The sequence below is a fragment of the Thalassophryne amazonica genome, chromosome 5 (assembly GCF_902500255.1).
Source record: "Thalassophryne amazonica chromosome 5, fThaAma1.1, whole genome shotgun sequence".
NCBI lineage: Eukaryota > Metazoa > Chordata > Actinopteri > Batrachoidiformes > Batrachoididae > Thalassophryne > Thalassophryne amazonica.
This window is the reverse complement of record NC_047107.1, coordinates 24,209,111-24,234,009: the sequence shown is the minus strand read 5'-3', so window position 1 is coordinate 24,234,009 and position 24,899 is coordinate 24,209,111. Positions and strand designations below refer to the sequence as shown.

Sequence of the window (24,899 nt, the reverse complement as noted above, 5' to 3'; positions counted from 1 at the left end):
CAAAGAGTCAGAGCTCTATTGAGCTGAGTATTCCATTAACTTTAACTAGTAATGACTTCATGACTTTCTTTGCTAACAAAATTTTAACTATTAGAGAAAAAATTACTCATAACCATCCCAAAGACGTATCGTTATCTTTGGCTGCTTTCAGTGATGCCGGTATTTGGTTAGACTCTTTCTCTCCGATTGTTCTGTCTGAGTTATTTTCATTAGTTACTTCATCCAAACCATTAACATGTTTATTAGACCCCATTCCTACCAGGCTGCTCAAGGAAGCCCTACCATTATTTAATGCTTCGATCTTAAATATGATCAATCTATCTTTGTTAGTTGGCTATGTACCACAGGCTTTTAAGGTGGCAGTAATTAAACCATTACTTAAAAAGCCATCACTTGACCCAGCTATCTTAGCTAATTATAGGCCAATCTCCAACCTTCCTTTTCTCTCAAAAATTCTTGAAAGGGTAGTTGTAAAACAGCTAACTGATCATCTGCAGAGGAATGGTCTATTTGAAGAGTTTCAGTCAGGTTTTAGAATTCATCATAGTACAGAAACAGCATTAGTGAAGGTTACAAATGATCTTCTTATGGCCTCGGACAGTGGACTCATCTCTGTGCTTGTTCTGTTAGACCTCAGTGCTGCTTTTGATACTGTTGACCATAAAATTTTATTACAGAGATTAGAGCATGCCATAAGTATTAAAGGCACTGCGCTGCGGTGGTTTGAATCATATTTGTCTAATAGATTACAATTTGTTCATGTAAATGGGGAATCTTCTTCACAGACTAAAGTTAATTATGGAGTTCCACAAGGTTCTGTGCTAGGACCAATTTTATTCACTTTATACATGCTTCCCTTAGGCAGTATTATTAGACGGTATTGCTTAAATTTTCATTGTTACGCAGATGATACCCAGCTTTATCTATCCATGAAGCCAGAGGACACACACCAATTAGCTAAACTGCAGGATTGTCTTACAGACATAAAGACATGGATGACCTCTAATTTCCTGCTTTTAAACTCAGATAAAACTGAAGTTATTGTACTTGGCCCCACAAATCTTAGAAGCATGGTGTCTAACCAGATCGTTACTCTGGATGGCATTACACTGACCTCTAGTAATACTGTGAGAAATCTTGGAGTCATTTTTGATCAGGATATGTCATTCAAAGCGCATATTAAACAAATATGTAGGACTGCTTTTTTGCATTTACGCAATATCTCTAAAATCAGAAAGGTCTTGTCTCAGAGTGATGCTGAAAAACTAATTCATGCATTTATTTCCTCTAGGCTGGACTATTGTAATTCATTATTATCAGGTTGTCCTAAAAGTTCCCTAAAAAGCCTTCAGTTAATTCAAAATGCTGCAGCTAGAGTACTGACGGGGACTAGAAGGAGAGAGCATATCTCACCCATATTGGCCTCTCTTCATTGGCTTCCTGTTAATTCTAGAATAGAATTTAAAATTCTTCTTCTTACTTATAAGGTTTTGAATAATCAGGTCCCATCTTATCTTAGGGACCTCGTAGTACCATATCACCCCAATAGAGCACTTCGCTCTCAGACTGCAGGCTTACTTGTAGTTCCTAGGGTTTGTAAGAGTAGAATGGGAGGCAGAGCCTTCAGCTTTCAGGCTCCTCTCCTGTGGAACCAGCTCCCAATTCAGATCAGGGAGACAGACACCCTCTCTACTTTTAAGATTAGGCTTAAAACTTTCCTTTTTGCTAAAGCTTATAGTTAGGGCTGGATCAGGTGACCCTGAACCATCCCTTAGTTATGCTGCTATAGACGTAGACTGCTGGGGGGTTCCCATGATGCACTGTTTCTTTCTCTTTTTGCTCTGTATGCACCACTCTGCATTTAATCATTAGTGATCGATCTCTGCTCCCCTCCACAGCATGTCTTTTTCCTGGTTCTCTCCCTCAGCCCCAACCAGTCCCAGCAGAAGACTGCCCCTCCCTGAGCCTGGTTCTGCTGGAGGTTTCTTCCTGTTAAAAGGGAGTTTTTCCTTCCCACTGTAGCCAAGTGCTTGCTCACAGGGGGTCGTTTTGACCGTTGGGGTTTTACATAATTATTGTATGGCCTTGCCTTACAATATAAAGCGCCTTGGGGCAACTGTTTGTTGTGATTTGGCGCTATATAAAAAAATTGATTGATTGATTGATTGATATTCCACTGTTAAAGGAGATTTTTTTAATGAAAGACGTGCGGACGGGCCGACGAGGCGCGGCGGCACAGGAAAAACACCTCCGTGTTGATAACCATTTGTTAAAATCCAGTTGGCTTTTGATGGCTTTCAGTGGAGTGAGTATATGAGAAATTGTTTATCAGCTGGAGATGTTCCAACTTGTCCTTAAGGCTTCCAACAGAGGTGTTTTTCCTGTGGCGGAGCGTCGCGGCGGCTGCGAGCCGACGCTGCAATCCGCCCGCACGTCTTTCATTAAAAAAAAGCTCCTTTAACAGTGGAATATCCGGATAAAATGCTGAAACCGACTTCTTCTGAAACTTCTCTGTTCTCTCACGACGTCCTGGATCAACAGAGCCTGAAATGTGGAGGTTTTAAGCTTGAAACAGGCTGATGACGCTGCCTGAGAGCGCTGCGCGACGTCTCGCACCGTGAAAAGTCCTTAAAGCGACAGAATCACCTCAAAATCTCTCATCAGCTGTTAAAATTTTCACTGAAGACCAGCTTAATTTTTCGAACCATGTCCACTTCGATGTGTCTCACAGGTTTAGAAAAAATTTTGATCAAACAAAGCGCCAGTCTCTCAGCAACTTCTCAGACAAAGGAATTCCGACGAGGGGCTGGACGACTCCTCCCACAAGGAGTGCTCACAGGCGAATGATGTCACCGACAGGCGTGGAAAAACTCACGCATGCGCACGAGGGTTCAAGCATGTCTGACGTAAAAACATATGAATGAAATCCATATAGTTTTTGAAAAAAATAAAAAGGACCTATACTTTACGGACAGACCTCGTATATATATATGAGGTCTGTCAATAAAGTATAGGTCCTTTTTATTTTTTTCCAAAACTACATGGATTTCATTCATATGTTTTTACGTCAGACATGCTTGAACCCTCGTGCGCATGCGTGAGTTTTTCCACGCCTGTCGGTGACATCATTCGCCTGTGAGCATGCCTTGGGAAGGAGTAGTCCCGCCCCCTCATTGGATTTTCATTGTCTGGAAATGGCGGAATGAAAAGGACTTTTTTTCCATCAGAATTTTTTCAGAAGCTGTTAGAGACTGGCACCTGGAAACCATTTGAAAAATTTATCTGGCTTTCGGTGAAAGTTTTACGGGCTTCACAGAGAATAAGGGATAGGGAGTATGCCCAACCAGGCCACATGTGTTTTGTGGACGTGGAAAAGACGTACGACCAGGTACCTCGTCATGTAGGAGGTGCAGCAGGAGTACATTATACAATGGGGTTCGGCCAAAGCCTCGGTGAACCCCATCCTGACCAGGTCCGCATAATCACGGGTTTATTATATGGTAAACAAGAAAATTGGGAGTTTGTCAAACATACTAAAACTGAAAAATCAATCTCAAGTTTCAACTCTTTATTATTACTGTCATACTGCACCAACTGACATCCCATCGATCGACTGGAGATGCCTGTTAAGTCCGTGACGAAGAGTCATCAGGCTTGTTTTCTTATAAAGTTCACCATTCGCCTGTCTAGCTTCTGCATAAAATCGACCAAATACTCCGTCAAGCATCCGTCTGCCATAAGTTTCAAAGTTGGGCGCATGTCCCTTTTCAGTTACGTACTTGCGAAACAGGTTGGCTGCTGTGTATTTTTGCGCGTGTTCTTTGCATCTTTTTCGTGTAAAATTTTTTTAAGTCAGCGTCGCTAACAGACGCAAACCTGTCTTCTGCCACCTTTTCAACAAACTGACACCAAAGTAGGCGTTGTATCGCGTTATCTGATTGGTCGTTATCGATAGAAGGCATCGCTCGATTAGCTAGCACTACGCTGCATGCGACGTGTACTTGTTTCACATGCACGGTCTACTCAGCTCCACCAGCGGTCAACTCGGCATGTGGTACAGCTCAGACAGTGGCGAATGGGCCAATCAGAAGTTGGCAAAATCCCATACCATATAATAACACCAAATATACCACCAAAGCTGCAGCTGTGGCTGCATTCTCGGTAGTTCATCAGACCTGTTTCTGGTTGGTGTTGGACTCCACCAGGGCTGCCCACAGTCACTAGCCCTGTTTGTGATTATCATGGACAGATTTCAAGGCACAGTCAGGGACAGGAAGATGTCCAGTTTGGTTAAAATTACATCTCGGCTTTTTGCAGATGATGTGTTGTTGGCTTCATTAGATAGTGACCAGCGATGTACACTGGGCAGATCTGAGGCCAAGTGTGACGCGACTGAGATGTGGATCAGCACATCCACCACGGTCCTCATTCAGAAAGGGTGTATTGTCCCTCTTGGTCAAGGGACAATACAAGTGGACAAGTTCAAGTATCTTTGGCGTCTTGTTAATGAGTTGGGGTAAGATGAAATGTGAGATCAGTAGACTGGTTGGTGCTGCATCTGAGATTCTGTGGACTATTCTGTGGACTATTGGAATTCCATGGTGAATAAATACTGAGCCGGTTGGTGAGGGTCTTGATTGACCCGTCCATTCATGCTCCTATTGTCACCAATGAGCTCTGGGTAGTGACTGACAGAACATCATCACAGATACAAGCAATGTTAGTGAGGTTCCTCCATCGGGTATCTGGGCTTACATTTAGGAACAGGATGAGAAGCTTGAATGTCTTGGAGAGAATTTGAGTAGAGCCGCTGCCCATTGCCTTGAAACGAGCCGGCTGAGGTTTGTCGGGCATCCAGTGAGGACACACCCCCTGGTTGTCTCCTGAGGAAGGTCTTCCAGGCATCTTCCAGCTAGCATAGGAATGCATCAGAATCGCCCTGGAAGAGTTAGAGGGTGTGGCTGAGGTGAGCTGTTTAATCTGCTGCCACTGCTACCCAGACCCAGATAAGTGAAATGAATCTTTAAAAAAAAACTAGAAGGGCACACCTTAATGTGCATAATTCTAGCAAGGCCCAAAATACTCCCATTTTGCAAGGCAGGTCAGAAAATTCAAGATAGGCCCATTGTTTTAACCAAATCTTTTTAAAATTCCATTTAATGGCACAACTGTATCTGTAATATTAAAATACTAGAGCACCGTGCTCGTAGAGTGCAAACCTCCGCCAACACTAGTTTCCAGTTCCACAAATTTTTACCTTAGAAAACATTTTCAAGGTTAAGTCCTGCTAGAAGTGGCTTCTCATAAGATAAAATATCATACAAAATATAGATCAACTTTTGGCTTTTCATTGTTAAAAAGAATAAAATATCCACTAGATCTGCAATACAAATCAGATGCAGATCAAACTTAGTCTATTCATTGAGAGTGCCAGTTTACACCTCAGTGTCACAAATGAGAGTGATTGAAGCACTTTTGATTGAGATATAATGCAAAATGTACATCAAATGGGCATTTCGATATTAAATTCAAATGTCAATAAAATCCATAATCCGGATCAAACTTTGTCAGGCAATAGCGAGGGCCAGTCTGCACGTCACTTTCAAATATGAGAGAGATTGGGGCATATTTGATTAAGACATAATATAAAATATACCTGTACATTAAATGGGGTGTTATGTGCAGACGCGGGTTGAGGAGCGGACCAGCGTCTGACTGAACCCAGCGCTAAATAACCAGAAAGCGGTTCCAAAAACAAAACAAATTTATTTCCCTCTTGTGCAATACTTTGTGTACAACATAAATGTGCGGTTGTCTGGCGAGGTGAAGGACGGCGCGCTCTCCAGCGCCCAAATGGATCAAAGCTCGACGCTTCTGGACCCAGACTCACCGCTGAACACCCCCCAGGTGGATACGACAAACTGACTATGTGAAGGATGGAAAAGGTGAGGTAAGTCAACAGAGCTACAACAAATATCCTTCAGAGGCACACACTATCAGCAACACATTCAGGTCTGAATTTAAGCTTTATGTACATGAGCAGCTTCTCACAACTGGTAGAGGATCATCATTCCGTACGCCACGGCAGTGAGAAGCAAACTGCACAATTCTCATCAATGTTCAAATATACTGCGTAACAAAATACCAAATTACTGTTAACACTTATTCAGACAATCATCACCTCTGATGTGTGCTGACAGCATGTGTCCCTCACCCGTCCTCCTTCACAGGCACGATGTGTCAAACCCTGGCGCGGTCCTCAGCGTCTCACAAACAAACGTCACAAGGTCGAGTTCCCGGCAATTCTGCTCGAATCACTCATGGCTTAAATGCAGAACGCCATCTCATTATCTGCTTCAGCTGAAAGTCTTTAAGTTTGCACGTGAGCATCATCCACAGGTGCTGCTAATAATGCTGATGAGGGTGAAGGACTCTTCTGCCAGCACCTTCTCCACAGACAAAAAACCAGTTTGCATACCACCTTGAGAGCAAAGAAAAGAAAACAACACCAAAATGTCCAGCCAAACCCCCCAACACACAACAGTACCCCCCCATCAACGGGAAGCCTCCCGGCGACCGAACAGACCAGGCCCGAGAACAGCACCTCCCTCCAGGGTCCTCGTCAGGAAGCAGACGGCGTAACGCTCCCAAGGTCCACTGCAGACAGCAGGACAGGGCACCGCGGCGGGAATGCCGGCTGGCATCAACAAAAAAAACCAAAAAGTCCCATATACAACCCAACATACAAGAAAAAACACAAAACCCACCCAAACCCTCCCCAGGGGACCGTCCCATCTAACCCCGGGAAGAAAAGAAAAACTCCCAAATCCAATAACCCAACATAGCCCCAACAACACAATACCAACATAAATTCACAAAGAAAAACAACAAACAACCCCCCCAGAACGACGTGCAGAGCCCAACACCCCCCAGAAGACCTTTACCGCCAGTTCCAGGAGTAACAGCCAAAGCCGGAATCCCACAGAGGTCCCCAGGTATTCATGGAGCAAAAGCGCCCCCCAGAGGACCGTACCATCAACCCCAGGAGGCACCCTCCCCACAACCCAGGAAGCCCAGACCCGGCCACACTTGGCTAGTCGGCCCCACAAGCCCATTCCCCCCCAGAGGACCGTCCCATCAACCCTGGAGGTGGAACCTGGAAGGAAGCATAAAAACACAAAAATCCAACCCCGGTGGACTTCATTAAACCACCCCGGGGGCAAATAAAACAACCGGCAAACCCTGTTACCCCCCCCCAGCACCCCGAAAGACCCCAGATCACTCCCAGAGCCTATCGTCAGCTCAATTTTGGCGAACGGCACAAAACTACCAAGCTGGGGAAGGAAACAGGAAAAACTAACCCAGTCCCATCCCCTAAGCGCAGCGGAAAACCGGAAATACGTCCGGTGCCCCAAAACGACCATACCACCAGCCCATCGGGAGGGGTGGAACTACCGAAATGGTGAACGGCACAGATCGGCCCACCACTCCGACTGAGGTACGTTCCCGCTGCACCATACCTCGGTAACACCAATGACGAACGGTCAAAGGCCCACCGGGGCTGGAGAGGAACCGGGCATCAACCAAACCAAAAAAAAAAACGCCCCTGACAACCCCCCCCCCAGGTGCAGAGGTTTTCTGAGAAACGCTCAGCGTGACCAACCTGCACCACCCCACAACCCAAAAGACAAACGGTCTTAGAGCATGTGAGGTTGGGGTTAGGGAAGCAGGGAAATAAAAAACAACAAAACAAAACGACCCAATCCTCAAACAGAAATTACCTAAGTCCAAAAAATGAAAACATATGATTTCCTGAGTCCAGCCGAGCTCCGAACTGCCAGTCGTTTACTCCACCAGAACCGCCTCTAAATCCCCAAACAATTTATCAATCAATCAATTTTTTTATATAGCGCCAAATCACAACAAACAGTTGCCCCAAGGCGCTTTATATTGTAAGGCAAGGCCATACAATAATTATGTAAAACCCCAACGGTCAAAACGACCCCCTGTGAGCAAGCACTTGGCTACAGTGGGAAGGAAAAACTCCCTTTTAACAGGAAGAAACCTCCAGCAGAACCAGGCTCAGGGAGGGGCAGTCTTCTGCTGGGACTGGTTGGGGCTGAGGGAGAGAACCAAGAAAAAGACATGCTGTGGAGGGGAGCAGAGATCGATCACTAATGATTAAATGCAGAGTGGTGCATACAGAGCAAAAAGAGAAAGAAACAGTGCATCATGGGAACCCCCCAGCAGTCTACGTCTATAGCAGCATAACTAAGGGATGGTTCAGGGTCACCTGATCCAGCCCTAACTATAAGCTTTAGCAAAAAGGAAAGTTTTAAGCCTAATCTTAAAAGTAGAGAGGGTGTCTGTCTCCCTGATCTGAATTGGGAGCTGGTTCCACAGGAGAGGAGCCTGAAAGCTGAAGGCTCTGCCTCCCATTCTACTCTTACAAACCCTAGGAACTACAAGTAAGCCTGCAGTCTGAGAGCGAAGCGCTCTATTGGGGTGATATGGTACTACGAGGTCCCTAAGATAAGATGGGACCTGATTATTCAAAACCTTATAAGTAAGAAGAAGAATTTTAAATTCTATTCTAGAATTAACAGGAAGCCAATGAAGAGAGGCCAATATGGGTGAGATATGCTCTCTCCTTCTAGTCCCCGTCAGTACTCTAGCTGCAGCATTTTGAATTAACTGAAGGCTTTTTAGGGAACTTTTAGGACAACCTGATAATAATGAATTACAATAGTCCAGCCTAGAGGAAATAAATGCATGAATTAGTTTTTCAGCATCACTCTGAGACAAGACCTTTCTGATTTTAGAGATATTGCGTAAATGCAAAAAAGCAGTCCTACATATTTGTTTAATATGCGCTTTGAATGACATATCCTGATCAAAAATGACTCCAAGATTTCTAGAGGTCAGGGTAATGCCATCCAGAGTAAGGATCTGGTTAGACACCATGTTTCTAAGATTTGTGGGGCCAAGTACAATAACTTCAGTTTTATCTGAGTTTAAAAGCAGGAAATTAGAGGTCATCCATGTCTTTATGTCTGTAAGACAATCCTGCAGTTTAGCTAATTGGTGTGTGTCCTCTGGCTTCATGGATAGATAAAGCTGGGTATCATCTGCATAACAATGAAAATTTAAGCAATACCGTCTAATAATACTGCCTAAGAGAAGCATGTATAAAGTAAATAAAATTGGTCCTAGCACAGAACCTTGTGGAACTCCATAATTAACTTTAGTCTGTGAAGAAGATTCCCCATTTACATGAACAAATTGTAATCTATTAGACAAATATGATTCAAACCACCGCAGCGCAGTGCCTTTAATACCTATGGCATGCTCTAATCTCTGTAATAAAATTTTATGGTCAACAGTATCAAAAGCAGCACTGAGGTCTAACAGAACAAGCACAGAGATGAGTCCACTGTCCGAGGCCATAAGAAGATCATTTGTAACCTTCACTAATGCTGTTTCTGTACTATGATGAATTCTAAAACCTGACTGAAACTCTTCAAATAGACCATTCCTCTGCAGATGATCAGTTAGCTGTTTTACAACTACCCTTTCAAGAATTTTTGAGAGAAAAGGAAGGTTGGAGATTGGCCTATAATTAGCTAAGATAGCTGGGTCAAGTGATGGCTTTTTAAGTAATGGTTTAATTACTGCCACCTTAAAAGCCTGTGGTACATAGCCAACTAACAAAGATAGATTGATCATATTTAAGATCGAAGCATTAAATAATGGTAGGGCTTCCTTGAGCAGCCTGGTAGGAATGGGGTCTAATAAACATGTTGATGGTTTGGATGAAGTAACTAATGAGAATAACTCAGACAGAACAATCGGAGAGAAAGAGTCTAACCAAATACCGGCATCACTGAAAGCAGCCAAAGATAACGATACGTCTTTGGGATGGTTATGAGTAATTTTTTCTCTAATAGTTAAAATTTTGTTAGCAAAGAAAGTCATGAAGTCATTACTAGTTAAAGTTAATGGAATACTCAGCTCAATAGAGCTCTGACTCTTTGTCAGCCTGGCTACAGTGCTGAAAAGAAACCTGGGGTTGTTCTTATTTTCTTCAATTAGTGATGAGTAGAAAGATGTCCTAGCTTTACGGAGGGCTTTTTTATAGAGCAACAGACTCTTTTTCCAGGCTAAGTGAAGATCTTCTAAATTAGTGAGACGCCATTTCCTCTCCAACTTACGGGTTATCTGCTTTAAGCTACGAGTTTGTGAGTTATACCACGGAGTTAGACACTTCTGATTTAAAGCTCTCTTTTTCAGAGGAGCTACAGCATCCAAAGTTATCTTCAATGAGGATGTAAAACTACTGACGAGATACTCTATCTCCCTTACAGAGTTTAGGTAGCTACTCTGCACTGTGTTGGTATATGGCATTAGAGAACATAAAGAAGGAATCATATCCTTAAACCTAGTTACAGCGCTTTCTGAAAGACTTCTAGTGTAATGAAACTTATTCCCCACTGCTGGGTAGTCCATCAGAGTAAATGTAAATGTTATTAAGAAATGATCAGACAGAAGGGAGTTTTCAGGGAATACTGTTAAGTCTTCTATTTCCATACCATAAGTCAGAACAAGATCTAAGATATGATTAAAGTGGTGGGTGGACTCATTTACTTTTTGAGCAAAGCCAATAGAGTCTAATAATAGATTAAATGCAGTGTTGAGGCTGTCATTCTCAGCATCTGTGTGGATGTTAAAATCGCCCACTATAATTATCTTATCTGAGCTAAGCACTAAGTCAGACAAAAGGTCTGAAAATTCACAGAGAAACTCACAGTAACGACCAGGTGGACGATAGATAATAACAAATAAAACTGGTTTTTGGGACTTCCAATTTGGATGGACAAGACTAAGAGACAAGCTTTCAAATGAATTAAAGCTCTGTCTGGGTTTTGGATTAATTAATAAGCTGGAATGGAAGATTGCTGCTAATCCTCCACCCCGGCCCGTGCTACGAGCATTCTGACAGTTAGTGTGACTCGGGGGTGTTGACTCATTTAAACTAACATATTCATCCTGCTGTAACCAGGTTTCTGTTAGGCAGAATAAATCAATATGTTGATCAATTATTATATCATTTACCAACAGGGACTTAGAAGAGAGAGACCTAATGTTTAATAGACCACATTTAACTGTTTTAGTCTGTGGTGCAGTTGAAGGTGCTATATTATTTTTTCTTTTTGAATTTTATGCTTAAATAGATTTTTGCTGGTTATTGGTAGTCTGGGAGCAGGCACCGTCTCTACGGGGATGGGGTAATGAGGGGATGGCAGGGGGAGAGAAGCTGCAGAGAGGTGTGTAAGACTACAACTCTGCTTCCTGGTCCCAACCCTGGATAGTCACGGTTTGGAGGATTTAAGAAAATTGGCCAGATTTCTAGAAATGAGAGCTGCTCCATCCAAAGTGGGATGGATGCCGTCTCTCCTAACAAGACCAGGTTTTCCCCAGAAGCTTTGCCAATTATCTATGAAGCCCACCTCATTTTTTGGACACCACTCAGACAGCCAGCAATTCAAGGAGAACATGCGGCTAAACATGTCACTCCCGGTCCGATTTATAACCCCTTACATGAAAACAAAAACAGCCCAAATAACTAAACAACCAAAGGTCTGCCCCCTTTTTTTTGTGTGTGTCCATTATTATGCCTGTCTAAGAACACCTGGAGATACGTCATCACTATCTTTCTTGACGCTTATGTGACCGGGGCAATATGGCGGCTTCAGCTCGTCCGAGCTGCACGGGCTCATCCGCAAAAGGAGCCAGAGGTCCCATCGGAGGAGTCTCAGTGGGGCGAAGAAGAGGCAGCCCTGATCTGTGTCGGGGAAAGCCCCGAGACGAAAAGACCTGCTCTAATGTCCGCCCTCTCTCGCGTCCACGCTCCTTTATCCGATCATCTAGACGAATAGCCAAAGATATTAGCTCATCTAAATCTTTTGGTTCGTCATGGACTGCTAGCTCGTCTTTTAATGAATCGTTCAAACCATCCACAAACACTCCTCTCAAAGCTGCGGCATTCCAACCGGACTGAGCAGAAAAAATTTGGCAGAAATAATCCGCCGCACTCCGCCTCCCCTTGGTTGACGGAGTTATCTGCACCGGTATCGATAGTGCCGCAGCTGGAGCAGCAGGAAGCAGAACGGCTTGCGCTGCAAGCTCCGTAATGCGAGCATCTGTTTGTTTAATTTGATTTGCGAGAGGCCGTAATTGCTCCCATATCTTCTCCAAGTATTCTTGAACTCTTTCAGCAAAAGGAACCGCTTCTGCTGCTGGGTCCATTTTAGAATGGCCGGGAACTACTGTTATGTGCAGACGCGGGTTGAGGAGCGGACCAGCGTCTGACTGAACCCAGCGCTAAATAACCAGAAAGCGGTTCCAAAAACAAAAATTTATTTCTCTCTTGTGCAATACTTTGTGTACAACATAAATGTGCGGTTGTCTGGCGAGGTGAAGGACGGCGCGCTCTCCAGCGCCCAAATGGATCAAAGCTCGACGCTTCTGGACCCAGACTCACCGCCGAACACCCCCCAGGTGGATACGACAAACTGACTCTGTGAAGGATGGAAAAGGTGAGGTAAGTCAACAGCTACAACAAATATCATTCAGAGGCACACACTATCAGCAACACATTCAGGTCTGAATTTAAGCTTTATGTAAATGAGCAGCTTCTCACAACTGGTGGAGGATCATCATTCCGTACGCCACGGCAGTGAGAAGCAAACCGCACAATTCTCATCAATGTTCAAATATACTGCGTAACAAAATACCAAATTACTGTTAACACTTATTCAGACAATCATCACCTCTGATGTGTGCTGACAGCATGTGTCCCTCACCCGTCCTCCTTCACAGGCACGATGTGTCAAACCCTGGCGCGGTCCTCAGCGTCTCACAAACGAACATCACAAGGTCGAGTTCCCGGCAATTCTGCTCGAATCACTCATGGCTTAAATGCAGAACGCCATCTCATTATCTGCTTCAGCTGAAAGTCTTTAAGTTTGCACGTGAGCATCATCCACAGGTGCTGCTAATAATGCTGATGAGGGTGAAGGACTCTTCTGCCAGCACCTTCTCCACAGACAAAAAACCAGTTTGCATACCACCTTGAGAGCAAAGAAAAGAAAACAACACCAAAATGTCCAGCCAAACCCCCAAACACACAACATGGGGTTTTCAATGATAAATTTAAATGGCCACAAACGCTGTAATCTAGATCAGCTCTGGATCAAACTTTGTCAGTTGATAAAGGATACCATTCTACGTAACACTGTCCAATATGAAAGAAATTTGATCATTTTTCACAGCCTTATGACTTTTAGAAAATTCATTCAGTGTTAAAGGTGTTTTTTTTTTTTTTCCTGACTTTGACCTTTGACCTTGAAAATTGAATCACGTCTTGCCTATCAGGATATGAATCTTCAGTAAAACTTTCAGAATAATAAAAGAAAAATTGCAGGCTCCAGGCTGTTCACAAACAGACAAACAAACAGGCAATAACTTAACCTCCTCTGACTTTGTTGGCGGAGGTAATAATTTTAAAATGCCCTGCCCCGAACATTCTGTAAAGCAGAACATCTGCAGGATATGAAAGACGTTGCATTAACATATATTTTGTATGTTTTAAATTGTATATTTCCTGGTTGTGACACTTTTATGGATTTCTGCACTAACACTGGGCTAGTTTTCTTTTGGAAAGGTGCAGATGCAGTTGTGAGCGCGTGTAGACAATTATAAACATAGATTGGCAAGATGGCATTTTTAGGACTCATTTCTGAAATATCAAACAAAGCAGTCTGCTGCTGGAGCAACATACACACATCTCAGTGTTACCAACTCCTCAGTAAGAAAAGTAGCTATTGACTGTCCTAAAAGTTGCCAGAAGTCGCTAAATGACGTCACCATCTTATTTGCATAGTATGATGCCGTCACAGAATGTGGGAGAGACCATTATCAACCTTTTAATATTGTTTGGTAAATTTCGTATTCGTAAAGGCAGAGTATTGAAAAGGAATTTACACGGACGTCTGGCTGAATTTGAACAATATATAAGCAGTATTAAGCTTATAGATGCTCCCAAATGTCATTAAACGCTCTATAAGGAAAGTTTTTGAAGAGAATTAATGTTAAAGAATGTCTTTAATTTTGTTATTGTATAATATTTTTTAAAATATTACAAATATTTACAAATATATACAAATAATGAATATTTGAGTTCAATGGTATGAATATTTCATGAGGTGAAAGCTGGAACATAACATTCAACTCAGTTTTGCCTTGTTGAATGGTTTGTTCCAGCTTTCACCTCATGAAATATTCATTCCATTGAAAGAATGTAAAAACATTTTTTTATTTGTTTTATATAACAACTAAAATAGATCCTTGTCATCTGATATTTTATTAATATATGAAAAACAGAAAAGGGACTTACATTTTGGTGTTCCACTGCTGCTTAAGTCCAAATTGTGACGTGTAGTCCAGTGATGCAGTGCACTAACTTCAGACTTCCATAAAAAAAAAATAAAAGACTTCGTGTAGTTCCCCAGTCCAGCCAAAAATCATGTCAGCTTTTCAGCTTTTCATCTGAACAGCTCTTCATGCATCCAGACAGCTTACAGCAGAGTGGATTTTTTGTGTGTGTGTGTGTGTGTGTGTGTGTGTGTGTGTGTGTGTGTGTGTGTGTGTGTGTGTGTGTGTGTGTGTGTGTGTTACAAGAACTGGCACCGTCGGTCAGCTCAATCAAATCGCTGTCTCGCTTGTGTTGTTGTCCCGTGTGTCGTCCCTCACACAACCGGGTCGGTGCTTGTGTGCACGTGTACTACTACTACTACTACTACAACAACAAAAAACTGTACATCCTCAGTGCAGCGCAAAAAAAAAAATCATGTCAAATTAGTCCAGCTTTTCATTTTAACTTCCTGCTAACAGCCTCCAGACAGTGCAAGATTTGTTTTGTGTGTGCTTGCGTGTGCATGTGTAGGTGTGTGTATGTGCAGAGTGCAATGGTACCAAACATATGGAACCAAACTGCACTCTAAATGCAATGCAACACAAATGGGACAAATAATACGTCATGTGACATACAAATCACCAATCAGATGACAAGGATCCACTCAGCCATTATATAAAAACTAATTAGTCACAGCACAGCAAACGAGGTAAGTAGGCTGAGCAAGTCCAAGTGAGGTTTGCCATTCAATGCGGGAACAGCCACGGAGGCATCACACGTGCGTGTTTGAATGTCGAGGATTGTAGATATCCCTCTACTCAGCGCTTTGGGATCTGTGGCTTTGCAGCAGCAGCGGACTGAGCGGAGGCGGAGGGGACCCGCTGCCGCTCGGTGAGAACAGAGACTAGATCAATACGTGCTTTCACTTCTGAGTCGTCAAACACCAGAAAAGTCTCCAGTGACACCAGGAAAAGTAGTTTGTCGATAGTCGCTTTTGAGAAAATAAGTCGTCAAGAGGGTTTGGAAAGTTGACATTTAGCAGGAAAGTCATCAAGTTGGCAACACTGACACATCTACATCCACGACTGTGAAACACAGAGCAAGTGGTAAAAACTGTGCTGAATGTACTTAGTAACTGAGTTTGCGTGCATGCTCCTAGTGCTGAGAAAAAGTATTTTTTCTCTCTTTTTTAGTACTGTACATTTCAGTTTAAATTGTTTCTGTTATTCAGAAGGTAACATGTAAACAAACTGAGTGAAAAAGTATGAGTTCCACTACTTAATCCATGAATCTTTCAAAGTACATTGATACCTGTGTTCCCCAATAAGCACACTCAAGGCTGATTAATGCCACCCCTCTTTAATGTGAGAACAGAGTGTACACCAAGTTTGACCAGAGTTACATTGAATTGTGCTGGACCTGCCTTGGAATATTCTGAGCTAAATGCAGGTGGGGCCAAAGATGCTGGGAAACCACCGACGTGGAGCAGGGAGCAGCCAAACACAGCCGGGCAGGCACTGCTCACTCACACTCGGTGTGCTGAGTTGTAACTTGTGCTCCTACAAAGCCAAACATGACCAAGTTTAAGAGCAGCTTTACACAATTTGGTCCACTCAGAAATATCACTAGACACTTTGTTAATTCCCAGTTGGTCTTTGTCTGTGCGTTCCAATTTCAACCTATCAAAAGGTCTGTCGACCCTCTAAATCTGTCATATTTTCATGTCTACTTGTAATTTACTAAACCCTACAATTAGACAAAACAGGCATCAAATTGTAAACAAAGTACTGGGCAACCAGTTCAGTGTCTTGTGTCCTGTGAAGATGTGTTTTTGTGTGTGTGTGTAAACCTCAAGTTTAATCTGTTTGAATCATGTTAGGTAGAACATGAATATCTCATAGTCGGAGTGTGTTAATGTTGATCACAGTGATACTGAGTGAGAAAAACAGATGAATGAATTGAAATGGCATAATAGCTCATAAAAAGTCTGCTCACACATAGATCTTTGTATCTGTGCATGCATGGATCTCCTGTGCAGGAGATCTGAGTTAAAAGGAAAAGAAAATTGTGGTGACAGGTGCACATGGACTAAATGCAGCAGAGAGGGCTACTGAGCAGGATGGAGAGTGAGGGCTGAGTCGTAACTTTCGCTCCATTAGAGAGGAGTGCTGGTCTGTTTTCTTCTGTTGCATTTGGGCAGACAGCTTGACCTGGTGATAGCACCAGGTTTCTATTATTGGAAACCTCCAGTCTTTGTCGATATCAACCAAATGTTGTATGTTTGCTGAATTGCTGGAGGTTGAAGAAGCAGCAGAAGGACTGTATTCCTATAGCACTTTTACCTCAAGCAGATGCTCAAAGCACTTTACAACGATGTGTCACATGTGCTTTTCCAGCTAAGGCTAGTACCTATTTTTGGGTGATTCTTTAACTACGGGCACTATTGGCCTTGTAAATGTAATTTCCACCACACCATTGCCTTACAATATAAAGCGCCTTGGGGCAACTGTTTGTTGTGATTTGGTGCTATATACATGTGCTCTGATGTCACTGTTTATCTCCATAGAAACTACCCAAACAATCTTTCATACAAACTGTTTAGGGACATTACAGTGTTGTGGTGGAAATTACGGCAATAGTGTGGGACAACTACATTTTGTTTAAAAAAATCACAACAGTTGTATGACATTGAATACCACAATTATGTTTTGATTATTTTACTGATATTTTATTCAGAGATATTTTAAAACATTAGAAAAAACGTTTCTTTACCATTCATTTTTAACATTGAAGATCAAAAGTCTGGGTGTGGGACAAGCACAAAACGGCAATATTTGCATATAATGATGCTGAAAAAAGGTGAAAAAGTCATCATAGACTACTAGAACAAATTTCTTAACACACTTTCATTGTAAAGATAACTATAAAAGTGTGAAATTTCCCCTTTTTTCTGTTTTTCATACAATATGATCAAAGTACATAATAAGTGCCCGTAGTCTAAGAATCACCCTTTTATAGTTCAGTGGACTGAGACATTAAAAGTCTTGTCTGAGGACACAGACAGGTAGCATGACAGGGAGTCAAACCCTGGTCTACCTAGTGGCAGGCCAGCTCCTTAACCAGTGAACTACCTGTTCTATAGGTTGCTGGGTTTTAAAGGACTGTGCTGTGCCTCACTGGACAGAAACTCACAGTGTTCAGTATCTCCAGGATGAGAGATGAGGAGTGCTGGTCCCAAGCCTGGAAAAATAAGTAGGGGTGCATCAGAAAGGACATCTGGCATAAAAAAGCCACAACAAAAAAAATAAAATAAAATAAAAAATACAGGTCAGAAATCGAAAATTCCATAACGGATCGGTTGTGGCCCGGGTTAACAACAGGGTGCCAGTGGAAATTGGGCTACTGCTGGGTGAAAAAGAAGAAGAGGAGAATGTGTCCAGAGACAGCGGGAGAGGAGGAAAACTAGAATGGTGGAAGTGAGAGTGGAATGTTGGCAGTAGGCCAGGCACGTGAGAGGTAGTTTCAAGTTGTAGTATGGTGTGGATGGGAGGAGAAGTGCACATGCCCCACAGGTAGGTTGTGAGATAAAGGAGAAAGATTTCTGGAGTGAGTTAAATGAGATAGTGGAGAATGTACCCAATGCATGAAAGAGTGGTGATAGGAAGTGGACTTCAGTGGGCATGTTGGTGAAGGGAATAGGGGTGACTAGGAAGTAAGGGGTAGATGTGGTACCAAGGACAGGAATACGGGAGGGCAGGTGACAGTAGATTTTGCAAAACGGAAAAGGGAGAAGCACAGGGTGACATGCAACAGTGGAGGAAGGTGCACACAGGTGGACTACATCGTTTGTAGGAGATGTAACCTCAAAGAAATTGGAGACTGTAAGGTGGTGGCAGGAGATACTGTAGCTAGACAGCATAGGATGGTGGTTTGTAGGATGACTTTAGAGGTGAAGAAGAGGAAGAGAATAATAGCTCAACAAAGGATCAGATGGTGGAAGCTGAAGAAGGAAGACTGTTGTGTGAAATTCAGGGAGGAGGTGAGAGAGGCACTGGATGGAGTTGAAGTGATTTTGGACAATTGGAAAAGTACTGCAGATGTGGTGAGGGAGAGAGTTAGGAAGGTGTTTGGTGTGATATCTAGTCAGTGGAAGAAAGACAAGGAGACTTGGTGGTGGAATGAAAATGTCCAGGAAAGCAGAAGTTTAGTTTAGACATTTATTGAAATGTATTATTTCATATAAAATATAAAACAAATGGCAGCTCAGTGGCCTAGTGGTTAGCACTGTTGCCTCACAGTGAGAAGGTCATGGGTTCGATTCCCACCTGCAGCCTTTCTGTGTGGAGTTTGCGTGTTCTCTGCGTGTTTGCGTGGGTTCTCTCCGGGTACTCCGGCTTCCTCCCACATCCAAAGACACGGTTGGTTAGAAACATTAAATTGTCCATAGGTGTGCATGCGGGTGTGCCTGTGCTTGTTTGTCTATATGTGGCCCTGCCACATATAGACAAACATGTGTTACAACAGTGTGGCTTCGTAGTAAAAGAGTGCGGGTACTAGACTGGCCTGCTTGCAGTCCAGACCTGTCGCCCATTGAAAATGTGTGGCGCATTATGAAGTGCAAAATACAACGGAGACCCCTGGACTGTTGAACAACTGAAGTTGTACATCAAGCAAGAATGGGAAAGAATTCCACCTACAAAGCTTCAACAATTAGTGTCCTCAGTTCCCAAACGCTTATTGAGTGTTGTTAGAAGGAAAGGTGATGTAACACAGTGGTAAACATACCACTGTCCCAACTTTTTGAAACTTGTTGCAGGCATCCATTTCAAAATGAACACAAAAACAATAAAGTTTATCAGTTTGCACATTAAATACCTTGTCTTTGTGGTGTATTCAATTGAATATAGGTTGAAGAGGATTTGCAAATCATTGTATTCTGTTTTTATTTACATTTTACACAACAAGATTAAGAACTAACTTAAAACAGTACAGAATATAAAATATATTCAGACAAAAGCAATAACAAAACTGATAAGGGGAGAAAGTTAAAATAATACAATAACATATTTGAAAGTCAGTGTTCACAGATTTCTTTCAGTTTCAGCCATTGTTTTGGTTGTGTGTTAAAAACCTTGACCTCTGTCAATGTTTTGATTTCAGGTGGTAATACATTCCAGAGTTTATTACCTATTAATGAGAAGGCAAAAGAGGTTAGTGAAAAAGAATTGAGACAGAGAGAGATGAAGAAAGTAAACAGGAGTACAACAAGATCTGGTATGAGGTGAAAAGAGATGTGGCAGAGGCTAAGGAAAAGGCATATAGCGAGCTGTACAAGAAGTTGAACAGAAAGGAAGGAGAAAAGGACCTGTACTGATTGGCCAGACAAAGAGACCGAGCTGGAAGAGATGTGCAGCAGAATAGGGTCATGAAGATGGTGATGTGCTGACAAGAGAGGAAAGTTTGTTGAGAAGATGGAGGGAGGAGAGAGAGAGAGAGAGAGACAGAAGACACTAAATCAGAAAGTGCTAGGGATTAGTAAGGATGAAACGAGGGCAGCTATCAAGAATGGAAAAGCAGTTTGTCCAGACGACATTCCAGTAGAGGCATGATAATGTTTAGGAGAGGTGGCAGTGGAGTTTCATAACAGAGTGTTTAATAAAATCTTGTAAAGTGAGAGGATGCCTGAGGAGTTGAGAAGAAATGTGCCGGTTGTCATTTTTAAGAACAAAGGTGATGTGCAGAACTGCAGTAACTACATTGGTATAGCACTTTTCAGTCACAGCACAAAGTTATGGGACAGAGTCGTAGAAGTTAGGCTTAGAAAGGAGGTAAAGACCTGTAAGCAGCAATATGGTTTCATGCTTAGAAAGAGCACTACAGATGCAATGTTTTCTCTGAGAGTACTGATGAATAAGTATAGAGAAGGCCAGAAGAATTTGCATTGTGCGTTTATGGACTTAGAGAAAGTGTATGACAAGGTGCATACAAAAGAATTGAGAACTGCGTGAGGAGGTCTGGAGTGGCAGTGAAGTATGTGAGGGTGGTACAGGATATGTACAAGGACAGTGTGACAGCGGTGAGATGTGGGTCATTCCATGCCAATTCAATGAATATTTGAGGGGCCTCACACACTTTGTCTCAGATTTTCTTTAAAGTTTAATCAAATAGTTCCAGACTATTCAGAACAACAAATTTGAAGTTTGAGGCCCTTGGGCCAAGGAGTTTCTGAGATATGGCCAATTTAGTGTGCATGGGGTCTGCTGTTTTTTAGGCAAAAATTATGGCCGTCATTTCTGGAGCCATGTTCAAGGTAGGATATCTCAGCAAATAATGGACAGTAACTGAGCGGGAATAGGACTGTAAGGACAGAGACAAGGGCTTGTATTTCAGAAGCTCTGGTGCTGAGATGGTGGCAGGAGAGCGAGAGAGCATCTCTTGGGTGGGAGGCACAGTGGAGCTAGCTGGCAGTGGTTACTCAGTCTCTTTGAACAATGGCACTGTGACTTTCACCGTCATGAAGCTGACCATTTTGTATTGGAAAGTCATTATTGTGAAGTGACTTTTGCTTCATCCTGATATCAAAGTTGTCAGATTTGTTATGGTATAAGGAGGAGGCGGGGCCCAACACAAACCAGCTGTGGGCTGTCGTTCAGTCCCGGTGTCACTGACTGAACAGTCCCCCCTAAAAACTGGTCCCCCCTGCCTTCACTGCGCATGCGTCATTTCAGTGCGTCTGTTATATGTCGGACGCAGCTCGGAGAACCGACCAGCGTTTGAAGGACCCAGTATGAAATAAGCAGAGCACGGTACAAAGGCTAACTGAATTTAATACATAACAGTGATGTGATACAAAACAACAAAAGAGTGTGCGGTCTGGCGTGGTGGTGATACGGTGCGCTCCCAGCAGCGCTAACAGTCCGGAGCCAGAAGCCGTTCGGACCCAAGGACCCCGCCGACACCCCCCAGGTGGCCGCAACAAACCGAGTCTGTGAAAGAAGGAACCATTATGTGAGTCCACACTCTACACACAGAGAGAACACTCAAAGGTGTACATAAACAGCAAACACTTCCTGGCTTAATTACTAATCAGCTTCCCAACCTGCAGGCATGGAACATCCAGTTCACAAAACTCCACTGCAGTGGAAGCCGATACATGACTAACGTACAGCTCAATATAATAAGGTGTGAGGGACACCACATTTACTGACTGTATAAACGTTAGTCACAAAATCTAACGTACCTCAGGAAGTGTGCTGACGAGCGTGAGACCTCACCCCCTCCTCTTTCACAGGCCGTGCATCAAACCCTGGACGTTCTCTGCATCCACTGATGATGAGATGGCTCCCGAGACGACGATCTCACCCGTCTGGTCACAAGGTCGAGTCTCTGGCAAATACACACTGTATACTCCAGTCTTAAATGCCACCATGTTCCAATCCATATAGATGCACCACAGCTGTGAGTCCTGACGAGCCGCAGGTGATCAGGGTGAGGTCCTGATAACCTCAGCAACACAGCCACTCAGTCCCAAATGCAAGCCACCTGGAAGGAAAAACAAAAGACAGAAACAAAAAGGCAGCCAGGCCCCCCAGCCATACAACAGCGTCAGCAGCAATTCACCGATTATCACCTCATTTCTGCTTAAAACTGCACTCCATTCATCATCTATCTCAGCGACAGATATCTGAAGCTTTTCTGCAAAAATAATTTTGACATAAATTCAGCGTTATTTCATCAGAAAAGATGGGGGAAGCGATCAGAGATCGACAGCAGCATGTCTGAGTCTGACTCTCTGAGTCTAACTCTCTACACCCAGAGTGATCAAAGTTAATAATGTGATTATTAACAATCAGATGACAAAGTAAATCATTCTAAAGTCAGTTTTAAGCAGAAACAAAGCGATACTCTGTGAATCGCTGCAGATGCTGCGAAATGACATATGTGCAGCAGCTTGTCAGACTCAGACGTCACGCCCTGCTCACTTCCCCCGTCTTTATTATGAAATAATTCTGAATTTATGTGGAAATGATTACCAGGACTGGTAAAGAAATCAACTTTTTAAATAAAAAGTCACGATGTTTGATTTTTTTTAAAAATTGAAATCGACCTTTATTGATTTAAATATACTTTTTCCCATTTTTATTAATTTCACTCTTCTAAATGAGACTATACAAATAATATTATTAGTTAAAATCTTTCTTGACATGTTAAAACATAAAGGTGCACATACAACATGTACAAGGTTATTCCATGCTATATATATATATATATATATATATATATATATAATTATTGTATGGCCTTGCCTTACAATATAAAGCGCCTTGGGGCAACTGTTTGTTGTGATTTGGCGCTATATAAAAAAATTGATTGATTGATATAATGACTACAACAAACATGTCTGAATGGGAAGTCCTATTTGGTACTTATTTAGCCATATTCACAGCCCAGTCTCACGTTTTTTTTTTTTTTTCGTGCTCCCGTGAGGAAATGAGTCAAATTTTTGTGACAGGGTTTTTTTAACTCACTATTTTTAACCCTACTCCTACCCCTGACCCTAACCTTAACCATAATCTAATCTTACTCCTTCCCCCCACCCTAACCATAACCACCCTGACCCCCCTGCTTCACTTTTAATTTTGTGCAGCCATCACGGAATGATTTAGAATGAATTTGTGCTTCCGTGACGAAAATGAGGCACTTTTCGTTACAATATCACGAACCAATAGATTAATGTATATTTCGTGCTGCTGAATTATGACTTGCTGTGACACCAGGTTGATATTCAACATTAAGGCTGCAACATTCAGGCTTCCCTGTTATCATAAAAGCAGTGACAGACAAAAGGCACCTTGACACTTGTACTCATTTAACCACATCACTGCTGTGCAGTCGTCTTGCCAGTGTGACCCGCTATGTTCTGCTGGATGCTGCACTTTGTGCCGCTGGATGCTGCATTATATAGAATAATTATTTCACAGTGGATTAATCATTTGCTGTCCGTTTGACTGATGAAAACACCTCTAATCGCTTTTGGAATCAAAGAGGAATTTTCTACAGCTGCTGCTTTTTTCCTCTCTCTCGTGCACTTCACTACATGGACAACACATTTGGAATCTTCTAAAAGGTAATTATTTGCAATATTTATTTATTTATTATTATTTATATTGGCTTGGTAAGACAGTTGCATTTTCATTCCTTCTCATAACTATTTGTAAAATTATGTAAAAATGATCGATTTAACATTTCATCATAATCATTCAGATAAGCTGCCGATGCAATGACTCGCACTGACGCTCCGTGTTTTTGAATTCTCTGCGCAATGTTCATGTGAAGTACACATAATTAATGCGTGCCAGAGATTTTGAACATTTCAAAATTTTCTTTGTGTACTTGCACAAAGCTGGGCACGGTTTACAATGTGTTTGCAACGAGTTTACAATGAGTTTACTCTCTGGCACAGCAGATTGTGCACCAGTGCGCAGATCAAATTCATGCAGGTGTCAAAGCACCAAAAACCTCCATGCTGGACATAATCCTCTGATAATCCCACCTGTGATCTTAACAAGACATTACTGACTTGAGATTCTCAGTCATCATTTGTCCAAGTAACCATAATTACCATTAATTAATGGTGCTGATTTCGTATTTTGTTTTAAGTACTGATTTCTAAAAAAAAAAAAAAAAAAAAAAAACAATTTTTGATGATCTTTCAGATTATTTTTAGTGATTTAAATCATCATTTATATCAATCAATCAATCAATTTTTTTATATAGCGCCAAATCACAACAAACAGTTGCCCCAAGGCGCTTTATATTGTAAGGCAAGGCCATACAATAATTATGTAAAACCCCAACGGTCAAAACGACCCCCTGTGAGCAAGCACTTGGCTACAGTGGGAAGGAAAAAACTCCCTTTTAACAGGAAGAAACCTCCAGCAGAACCAGGCTCAGGGAGGGGCAGTCTTCTGCTGGGACTGGTTGGGGCTGAGGGAGAGAACCAAGAAAAAGACATGCTGTGGAGGGGAGCAGAGATCGATCACTAATGATTAAATGCAGAGTGGTGCATACAGAGCAAAAAGAGAAAGAAACAGTGCATCATGGGAACCCCCCAGCAGTCTACGTCTATAGCAGCATAACTAAGGGATGGTTCAGGGTCACCTGATCCAGCCCTAACTATAAGCTTTAGCAAAAAGGAAAGTTTTAAGCCTAATCTTAAATGTAGAGAGGGTGTCTGTCTCCCTGATCTGAATTGGGAGCTGGTTCCACAGGAGAGGAGCCTGAAAGCTGAAGGCTCTGCCTCCCATTCTACTCTTACAAACCCTAGGAACTACAAGTAAGCCTGCAGTCTGAGAGCGAAGCGCTCTATTGGGGTGATATGGTACTACGAGGTCCCTAAGATAAGATGGGACCTGATTATTCAAAA

The 24,899-nt window shown here is 42.5% G+C and overlaps 1 long non-coding RNA gene across 1 annotated transcript; it reads left to right on the top strand.

Moving 5' to 3' along the window:
- The first annotated feature begins 1,026 nt into the window (after positions 1–1,026).
- Positions 1,027–19,668, top strand: LOC117509752. The gene is made up of 3 exons (XR_004560499.1): positions 1,027–1,037; positions 18,978–18,987; positions 19,561–19,668. It is a non-coding gene; the product is annotated as an uncharacterized LOC117509752 (long non-coding RNA).
- The last annotated feature ends 5,231 nt before the right edge of the window (positions 19,669–24,899 follow it).